Here is a 10,502-nt window from a genome sequence, read left to right as displayed (position 1 = left end):
CATGTTGGAAGGTTGATGATAGGTAAAGGTAAAGGGACTCCTGACTATTAGGTCCAGTCGCGAACGACTCTGGGGTTGTGGCGCTCATCCCGCTTTATTGGCCGAGGGAGCCAGCGTACACCTTCCGGGTCATGTGGCCAGCATGACTAAGCCGCTTCCGGCGAACCAGAGCAGCGCACGGAAACGCTGTTTACCTTCCCGCCAGAGCGGTACCTATTTATCTACTTGCACTTCATGCTTTCGAACTGCTAGGTTGGCAGGAGCAGGGACCAAGCAACGGGAGCTCACCCTGTCGTGGGGATTTGAACCGCTGACCTTCTGATTGGCAAGTCCTAGGCTCTGTGGTTTAACCTACAGTGCCACTTGAGCCTAATATCTCCAATGAAGTTCCCTCCTATCCCTGTTACCAATGAATGCTCTACCATTGCTGCCAACAGTTTGGTGGTTCTGCAGCTGAATGCCAAGCTGGTCGGTAATAAAACCATGCCTATGCACGATTTAATTGTAGATAAGTGAGCCGACCTGGTGCAAAATACTGAGACCTGGGTGGAGTAAATGGACGGGCCAGACCTGGCTCATCTCTGCCTGCCTGGGTACTCAGCACAACATCAGCCCAGACTAGAGGGCTGCGTGGGAACTGTTACTGCAGTCCATAGGAGTTCATGTCCCATCACTCAGAAACCTCTCACGCTTGAAGTGAGACTATAAAGCAGGGGTTGTCAACCTGGTCCCTACTGCCCACGAGTGGGTGTTTCAGGGTTCTAGGTGGGCGGTAGGGGGTTCTACGGCACAAGCTGAATCCTCCTTCCATCGAGCACTGGTGGGCGGTAAGGAAATTTTACCATCAAGGAAGATGCATTAGTGGGCGGTAGGTATAAAAAGGTTGACTACTCCTGCTATAGGGACACGGGTGGCGCTGTGGGTTAAAGCACAGAGCCTAGGACTTGCCGATCAGAAGGTCGGAGGTTTGAATCCCTGCGATGGGGTGAGCTCCCGTCGCTCGGTCCCTGCTCCTGCCAACCTAGCAGGTCAAAAGCACATCAAAGTGCAAGTAGATAAATAGGTACTGCTCCAGCGGGAAGGTAAACGGTGTTTCCGTGCGCTGCTCTGGTTCACCAGAAGCGGCTTAGTCATGCTGGCCACATGACCCGGAAGCTGAACGCCGGCTCCCTCGGCCAATAAAGCGAGATGAGTGCCGCAACCCCAGAGTCGGCCACGACTGGACCTAATGGTCAGGGGTCCCTTTACCTTTACCTTTACTCCTGCTATAAAGCCTGAACTGGTGTTGGGCCAAAGCCCCAAACTTCATTGGTTTAGGATACATATGTTATTTATTAAATTTCTATTCTGCCTTTCCTCCTGAAGCATCTCAGGGAAGCAAACACATTCGGATTGTTTTTTAAGCATTCTAAAACAGTTCAGCATTCTTAAAACAGTTTCTGTTTAAAACATGATTTTATCTAAGGCTCTCAGGATTGCCAGGAACAGGATTCTTCTACCATCAAATGCCTGGGTAAACAGAAATGTTTTCAAGCTCCTTATATCTCAGCTCCTTCACTCAGATCATCCGCAGAAGTGTGGCTGGTCATTCCCCAAGTTGGCAAGGCTCATCTGACAGCAGCAAGAAAGTGAGCCCTGTTCTGTGGAATGCTCTGCCAATAGAGATTCATCAAGTGCCTTCTGATTTAACCTTTAAATGTCTGCTGGAAACTTACATCATCTTCATATAGTTGTAGCCACTCCTATTTAATGGGGAGAAACTTTGCTTAGCACACAGTTGTGTTTTGAGTAACAGCAGCTGCACAGCAAGTGTATATGTAACTCTATTCTGTAGGTCCACAGACCTGACTAAAAAGGCATTTTAAACCAAGCTTCACAACTCATGCCAAATGCATAGCACTGACAATCAAAGCCTGAACAATTACCCTGTTTTTCTTACCTATGTGGAACTTTAGAAACAGGGGCAAGAAGACATATCATAATAAAACATTAAACCATGCTGTTTTATTATGTTTTTGTATATGTTGGAAGCTGCCCAGAGCGGCTTGGGCAACCCAGTTAGGTGGATGGGGTGCAAATTTTTATTTTATTTATTGTTTAGTGTTGTTGTTGTTGTTGTTGTTGTTGTTACTACCACCACATGGCAGGTCAGTTATGTTCAGCCATGTGTTGTTTAGGCAAGCCTTGGCCTGGTCAATACTTCTCAGGCTGGCTACTAGTCCCCTCACCTCCCCTTTGGACTAATCATGGATGCAAAGCTACAAATCAGTCAAAAACTAAATAGAAGATTCTGTCCAAATTGTATTCTCTGCCCTGAGAAAATTAGCCCTTTGTTGAATAACATCAAACAAGTTAGTGGCTCTGGGATTCATCTGAAGTGTTTTCTAGCATTTGCCAGGTCACAGTGCTGCGCCCGAAGCCGTCATTTGGAATCTCTCTTCTACGGCAGGCTGCAGTGCATGGAAAATATTGGTTTACACACTGCTTTTTTTCAAGGCAAAGTTGATTTCCAGTAAAGTCTATAATTGCAAGGAGAAGAGCTTCCATTGCTCACAGCTGCCAGTCAGAAGTGCGTAAGATTTCCTCCCTAGAGACCTTTGGTGCACAAGGCTTAGATTACACTGCCACCCACCGGCTCTCCTGTGCAAATGGCACAAAGGGAAATAAATGGGGCTTTACATTTCCTTGGCTTAATTCCTACTACAGGGCAAGCCATCCCTAGACAGATATCCTCCCAATTCATTTCCTCTTGCTTGCGATAACTGTGAAATTTACCCAGCTCAAAATGGAAAGGAAATAATTTCTCTAATAGCCTTAATGGGTTTTTAGAGGTCTTGGCTAGCAGCCAAGGGAGACTTAGATATGACTGCACAGGCAAACTGAATACACAGTTTATTCCATGCGTGTGTGAGAGAGAGAGAGACGGGGGGAGAGTGTTCATTGTCAGATAAGTTTCAGAAACGATGTATTAATTGAACTCCCCTCTGTCGTGATGCACCCGGCAACAGCTTTGCCTGACAGCATCAATGGATGGAAATGAAAACTAATTGTGCTTCAAAGAAAGAAAGAAAAATCATAAGTCTGTTGTAGGGTTATGTTCTCTTTAATAAGAGGATGGGAGTAAACAGGAATAGTAGTTGCTGCAGAAGTGTTACTCTTTTTGTTCTACTTTAGTTCCACTTTCTTATTTGAAAATCAAAAACTCTAATAATGCACAAAAGTAGATCAAATGACGCACATGCGCACACACGCAAACACACTCCCTCCCTAATGCATCAATTAAGACGTATTTAATCTTTACTCAGGCACAGTGAATGGTGTCTTAAGATAGCCTTGGGCAGTGGCAAAATGGCAGGGTCTGCAATTGGGTTTTGTGGGCAAAAGATTTGCCATGGCTCTCTCACCTCCATCATGGTGCCTGCCACTGCTGCTCATGGCAGACAATGGGTGGTGTTCTCCTCCACCACTGCTTCAGAGTCAGAACCTTTTGTAGAGGCTAAAGAGTACCGCCTGACATGATCAGGCCTATAGGTGCAATGAGGCTTTCTTGGCGAGTCCCCTAGAATTCGCTCCTTTGGCCGGAGTTGGATGGTGATGCCCTGGCTAGATATTCCTCAGCTGCTATTCCCTTAGGTCACCAATTCATCTCCTGTGGGTTTGAGTCTGTTTATTTATTTGGGAGGTGGAGGGAAACAGTGTCATGTTCAGAGGAATAATTTAAACAATCTTTGCTTCCAAGCTATACAGGCAACTAAACAAAAGGGGTGATATGATAGCCATGTTCAAATATATAAAAGGATGTCACATAGAGGAGGGAGAAAGGTTGTTTTCTGCTGCTCCAGAGAAGCGGACACGGAGCAATGGATCCAAACTACAAGAAAGAAGATTCCACCTAAACATTAGGAAGAACTTCCTGACAGTAAGAACTGTTCGACAGTGGAATTTGCTGCCAAGGAGTGTGGTGGAGTCTCCTTCTTAGGAGGTCTTTAAGCAGAGGCTTGACAACCATATGTCAGGAGTGCTCTGATGGTGTTTCCTGCTTGGCAGGGGGTTGGACTCGATGGCCCTTGTGGTCTCTTCCAACTCTATGATTCTATGATTCTACACTGTAATATCAAGCAATGTGCATGGTCTTGGTCCATCCTAAGACCAATACTACAGTTAGCACGATAGACCTTTTACAGTTTCATGCTGAGGCAGGGGATGCTATTATTATTATTATTATTATTATTATTATTATTATTATTATTATTATTATTATTATTATTATTGAAACTAGGGGGTGATATTGCTAAGTACACATCTGCCCAAACATAGACTGTGTTAATGAAATTGTGTGGGAAACGTTCGAGTGAATAAATAGTTATGGAGGCTAATGTCTCATGAAATTCTCAGTTTTAGCAGATGAAACAGCAGCTATTCCTGGTATAGAACAACTATCTCTAGGTGAAAGATTTGTGAAATAAAATGATGAGAATGCATATGTACATGAGGAATTCTTGGGTTGATTTCAGTCTCAGACCAAACTGCAATAGTCATATCCAAAACAATCATACCTGTTTGTTCTAATTTTTGACCAGGTCTCAATAAGTTACTTGGACAACAATACAATGAGTTTAGAAGCAGGACAGGAAAAGAAGGTTCAAGCACAAATCTAAGCATTCTATCCTCGGGCAATGTTTGCCCCCTACTGCTCATCCCATAAACTTAATCTCTCTGTTAATTATCTGAACAGCGCAAGTGATATGTGTAATACAGTTGACACAATTAAGGTCATCATAAGAAAATACATTAGTTTATCCAAAAATGACATCTAATACCAACAGACCAATGCTGTGTGAAAAATGGTGGACTTAGAAATACAAGAGCGTCTGTGTGTTTGCAGCAAATCACACAAGCATTGTCTCACAACTGAAGAAAACTTTCATACTAGTTGTTGTGTGTTCATGGAGATCAACTTGTTTGATTGCCTTGTGATTATAAGCAAATATTCTTCAGAGCCATAGTCAGTCACCCAAGCTGTGAAAAGTTAGATGTAATGGAAATGAAATCACATATGCAGTACTTGCTGGGTGTAATACAACACAGGGAAGCTTGTCAAGAGACCTTCAGCACAATAGCAGAGAAGTGCAAGAAAGTAGCAGATGAAGTGGATGTAGAACTTAATGCACCTAGACAAACTGTACAACAGAAGAGTCATGCCAATCATCCCAGCCAATCCACAGAAGAGTTCTACCACCAAACCATCTACAGCCTAGCTGGACTTGCTTATTTCCTCACTGAGGACTTCTTTCAGTGATGAAACCCAACTTGCTTGCAGTTTGCTGGACCCATATCCATCTCAGTCCCACACAGAAGAAAAATAATATTTTCATGCCCATGCCAAATCCATTCTGGAACTTTACAAATCTGAAAACCTTTTGGCTGAATCTGCGACTTGGTATGGGGTTGTGGGCAAAAGAAAAAAGTTGAATACCTAACCCAAGGAAAAATTAATGAAGGTAGTTATTGGCCGTCTTGGCCAAGACTCTCAAAGACTCCACTTTTATTTAAATTATATCCACTTTGTATTATCTTTTTGACAGACAAGCATTAACAAAACAAAACAATTCTGACTGGTTTCAGATCTTGTGTCTGGCATTCACCACAGCCAAGGCAAGTTTTTGTAAAATGTGTGAAACTGAGCCTTGTTGTTGTTGTTTTTTAGTTTCTTTCTTAAATTGGTTCTGAAATGTATAATCTCATAAAGGTAAAGGGACCCCTGACCATTAGGTCCAGTTGTGACCGACTCTGGGGTTGTGGCGCTCATCTTGCTTTACTGGCTGAGGGAGCGGGCGTACAGCTTCCGGGTCATGTTGCCAGCATGATTAAGCCGCTTCTGGTGAACCAGAGCAGCGCACGGAAACGCCGTTTACCTTCCCGCTGGAGCGGTACACACTTTGGCGTGCTTTCAAACTGCTAGGTTAGCAGGAGCAGTGACCGAGCAACGGAAGCTCACCCCGTCATGGGGATTCAAACTGCCGACCTTCTAATCAGCAAGTCCTAGGCTCTCTGGTTTAACCCACAGCGCCACCCGCGTCCCTTGTATAATCTCATACAATGCAGTAAATCATCAACAGGCATAGTCCACCATTGCTTCTTGTTGTGTCGCTTCAATACCATGTCATCGTACATAGGGTTCAGAAGTCAGTCAACAACCTTGTTGTTACAAGTCATAGACCACCCCTACCTAGACCGAATTATGGGATGGACTGTTTTCTGAAACCATGTGATGTTCCACAGCTACAACAGTCGCTGTACTAAATGGTTCTGGAAGAAAAGCTTTTGGGAGATGATCAGTGCCGGATTTACATATACGCTAAACAAGCTATAGCTTAGGGCTCCACTCTCTTGGGGGCTTCCAAAAATATACTTCTTCTTAAATGTATTTCACTATTAATATACTGCTTCTTAATTGTATTTCAATTCAACAATTACTTTGATAAAATACATATTTTGTTATGTGCAAATGGCTTTAGATACCTATTAGGTCCATAAATTACCATATAGCATATATTCAACACAAAAAACAGTGACAATTTGTTGTTGGCAAAGGACAGCTGGACATATAAAGGGCCCCATTACCTTCAGTAGCTTAGGGCCTCATCAAACCATAGCTGTCAACTTACAGATTTGAAAATAAGGGACCAGCAGCCTCGAAAATAAGGGATAAGCAGCCAAAATAAGGGATTTTCTGGGCACACTTCAACTTCTGAGCCCCTCTGAGCCAAAGGCAGAAAGCCCAGCCAGCAGTCAAATGAAGCCTCATCAATAAGGGACAGCAGCGGGACATGGCGCTGGGATAAGGGACTGTCCCACCAAATAAGGGACACTCGACAGCTATGCATCAAACCTAAATCTGGCCCTGGATGAGATCCACACCATAGCAAACATGGGAAGGAACATCCTCTTTTTTAGATTGAACAAACCACTCTGCCACCTGGTACAATGGGGGGGGGATGACACGCCCACAAACTAAGCATTTGTTGAACTTCAGCACCCCCCAACCTGTTTACAGACCAGTTCACTCCACACCCTCCCACAACAAATGGCTGAACTAGTTAAATTCCCTTTCTGTAAAAGTAAAATACAAATTAGACAAACTTTAAACATGCAAAAGGGAAAAAAGATGACAAAGAGTACTAATCAGAATTAATAATTTTACGTTTGCAGGTATTCTGTTAGAAGCAGCAAGACCTATAATTCAGGATGGGCAGAGGCCCACATCAGAGAAAAAATAGTTAAATCAACCATATAAAAGCACAAGGTGGTGTAGGACATCTTATGAACTCACTAAAAATACTCGGTTTAGACAGAAGAGAAAGGCATTTTGCATTTGGAGTATAACTCAGTGGTAGAGCATTTGACTGCATGTACTAGATATCACATACTGCTATGAATAACTGAAAAGAATCCTTCATTCATCAATATGAATTGAGGTAAGCAAATCCAAACTTCAATTACAGGCAAAATGAAGATTTCTGGAGTCAAGGTTTAGAAGGCTCTCCAACATGATGCTATACAAAAAGTAGATTAAGTCCATCAAGGGAGGGGATATTAAATTCAGAATCAGGGAAATGCTTCTGCCAATTAGCTGAAACCGTCACATAAACTGTTAATTCTTTTCATGGCAACATGTCCAGAAAGGACTTAAATGTTGGCTGCTCATGAGTTAGCAACCCTACCTGCAAGTAAACTTGTTTATCATCACCTGGGCTGGGTCTACACTGACCCTGTTTGTTGTTATTAGAACGATATTAGATATGCCGTTCTAAAACGTCACAGAGCATACTTGTAAATTAAAGCGTTTCTTACCTTTGTTTTCCCCCCGTCAAAATGCTGTTTCCCTAATGCTGGTTCCTGGTTGCTCTGCAGCGCTCTCTGGTGTCACATTTTAATAACGCATTATGAACATTGAAAGTAGGACGTAATTCATCCAAATATGAAAACCATTCCTTACATCTTCCTTGACGTTAAAAACCATGAGTGTAGATCCTCCCCTCTTCTGAACATCCAGCCTGTGTCCAGACTGAGTCTGACTGTTAACTGACTTCCTTGTTGCCCAGACTTTGAGCTTATCTGTTTGTGACATCACGCATGACATCACAACGCCATGTTTGCATTCAAGCCAGCTATCTCTGTACCAGCTGCAGTGGATATTAGACTTCCCTAGGGAGCTAACCAACCTCCTGACTGTCCAGAAATTCCATGTTTATTTTTATTTTTATTTTGCTCTCATGACCAAACCCTGAAGAAGAGCTTGGTGCCACCTGAAAGCCATATTCTTCTTTAACACAAAACAACAGCCAGCTTTGCCAACAGCAGCCAACTATCCTCTCCAAATATGGAGAGTCCGTGCACATTTGGAAAAGTAGCAATTCTTTGCCATGCTTTAGCTTCTTTCTGGTATGTGTGCAACCACCCTCAGAACTTTGTGGCTTTAAGCTTGAGCTCACAGCAAACCAACTGTGCCAGACAGCAGTTTCAATTTGCAAGCTATAGAAGTATTTTTCCACAATGAACTAATTATCTTCTGGCATATAACTAAATTAATTACTGTTCCATGTCAGAAGTAGTTATACTAATGTTTTAAGTAGTCTATCAGTAGCATATCAGTAGATATAACAAGAGATACAATATACTGAATTGGAGTTACAATGAAAGATTAAATATTGGCAGGGGCAGCTATATATCTTGTGTTATTTCTGCCCCTTTAAAAAATATCTATTTTTCATTTCAGGGTTTCTCATTCCCTTAGGTACGGAATGAACTTAAAAGCAACCTAGATTTTTCACAGGACTTTTAGAGTGTGTGATAGATCGATAATTTGCTCTTTTTTTGTTTATGAAATATGCCAACTTACTGGGACAGAGTCATTTTTAAGAGGCAGCCAAGATCAATACATGTGTGCATAGATTTATGGGTAGTTTAGTTACAATCAAAATAAGTCTTTCTGCTTAAAGAATTCTAAAAGGGAAACTTGGATTTTTTCACTTCTGTTGAACTGAGGAATGCCAGCTACACTGGGGTGAGGGGGTATTTTGCTAATTAGCATTCCGACAATGGTACTTACTGAATTTCACCAAATTAGCACTCATTTTAGGCTGGTAACAGAACAAGTTTTCTGGTACCCCAAACCCAGTGTTTTTTTCTCAGGGGGTACTCAAGGCTGCACAGTCCCAGCACCTCTTTTTGTTGTTGTTAAAAGGTGTGGCACTTACTGTAACATACCCTCCAACATTTCTCCAATGAAAATAGGGACATCCTAAGGAAAAGTGGGACATTCCAGGATCAAATCAGAAACTGGGACAACTTCTTTAAGTCAGGGACGTCCCTGGAAAATAGGGACACTTGGACACTTGCTGTAACAACTTCATGGCACCTAATTTTCTGGAAAAATTAGCACTGCTCAAGTTTATAAATAGGTGTGGCTGTGGATGAGCAAGAAGTGTTGTATACTCAAGTAGTTAGAAGGACACTCTGTGTAAGCTGCATGTGACATGCCTAGAATACTCTGCCAATCTCTTTTTAAACTGTCTTTTGGGAACCCTGAACTGCCATCTGTTGGGAATCACAAGCAGCTAGACTTTGAGAGACCCTTGGATCTGAGTCAAGGCCAAACCAATATATTTTGCTGCTTGAGGGTAAGGGCAAAAGCTGGCCAGCTCAATCCTACTTCAAAGCTGATGAAGGGGCAGCATCCTGCAGTACATAGTGCTAAGGATGTGAATAATAATAATAATAATAATAATAATAATAATAATAATAATAATAATAATTTATTATTTATACCCCACCCATCTGGCTGAGTTTCACCAGCCACTCTGGGCGGCTCCCAATCAAGTGTTAAAAACAGTACAGCATTAAATATTAAAAACTTGCCTGAACAGGGCTGCCTTCAGATGTCTTTTAAAGATAGGATAACTGCTTATTTCCTTCACATCTGAAGGGAGGGCATTCCACAGACTGGGCGCCACTACTGAGAAGGCCCTCTGTCTGGTTCCCTGTAACCTTACTTCTCACAATGAGGGAACCACCAGAAGGCCCTTAGTGCTGGACCTCAGTGTCCAGGCTGAACGATGGGGGTGGAGACGCTCCTTCAGGTATACAGGACCCAGGCCGTTTAGGGCTTTAAAGGTCAGCACCAACACTTTGAATTGTGCTCGGAAATGTACTGGGAGCCAGTACTTCTGTCTTGTCAGGATTCAACCTCAATCTGTTAGCCACCATCCATCCTCCAACCGCCTCCCGGCACTCACACAGAACCTTCACCACCTTCGCTTGTTCTGATTTAAAGGAGAGGTAGAGCTGGGTGTCATCTGCATACTGATGAACACCCAGCCCAAACCCGAAATGGATGTGAAAAGACATCCATTTCTGTCTTGACCTCTGTTAGTCACATGCAGGGCTGCTGCAATTCCACTGCGGTTCAGCTTCTGACAAAAGCGGTGTTATTCAACTCG

The 10,502-nt window shown here is 42.9% G+C and overlaps 1 long non-coding RNA gene across 1 annotated transcript; it reads right to left on the bottom strand.

The window, feature by feature from the left end:
• Nucleotides 1-1,436: 1,436 nt before the first annotated feature.
• Nucleotides 1,437-8,086, bottom strand: LOC308593989. The gene is made up of 2 exons (XR_014011193.1): nucleotides 8,000-8,086; nucleotides 1,437-1,742 (listed from the first exon to the last, which is right to left on the bottom strand). It is a non-coding gene; the product is annotated as an uncharacterized lncRNA (long non-coding RNA).
• Nucleotides 8,087-10,502: the final 2,416 nt, after the last annotated feature.

This window comes from Podarcis bocagei (assembly GCF_964188305.1).
Source record: "Podarcis bocagei genome assembly, chromosome: 8".
NCBI lineage: Eukaryota > Metazoa > Chordata > Lepidosauria > Squamata > Lacertidae > Podarcis > Podarcis bocagei.
The sequence above is the reverse complement of the archived record's forward strand: the minus strand, read 5'-3'. Positions and strand labels throughout refer to the sequence as shown.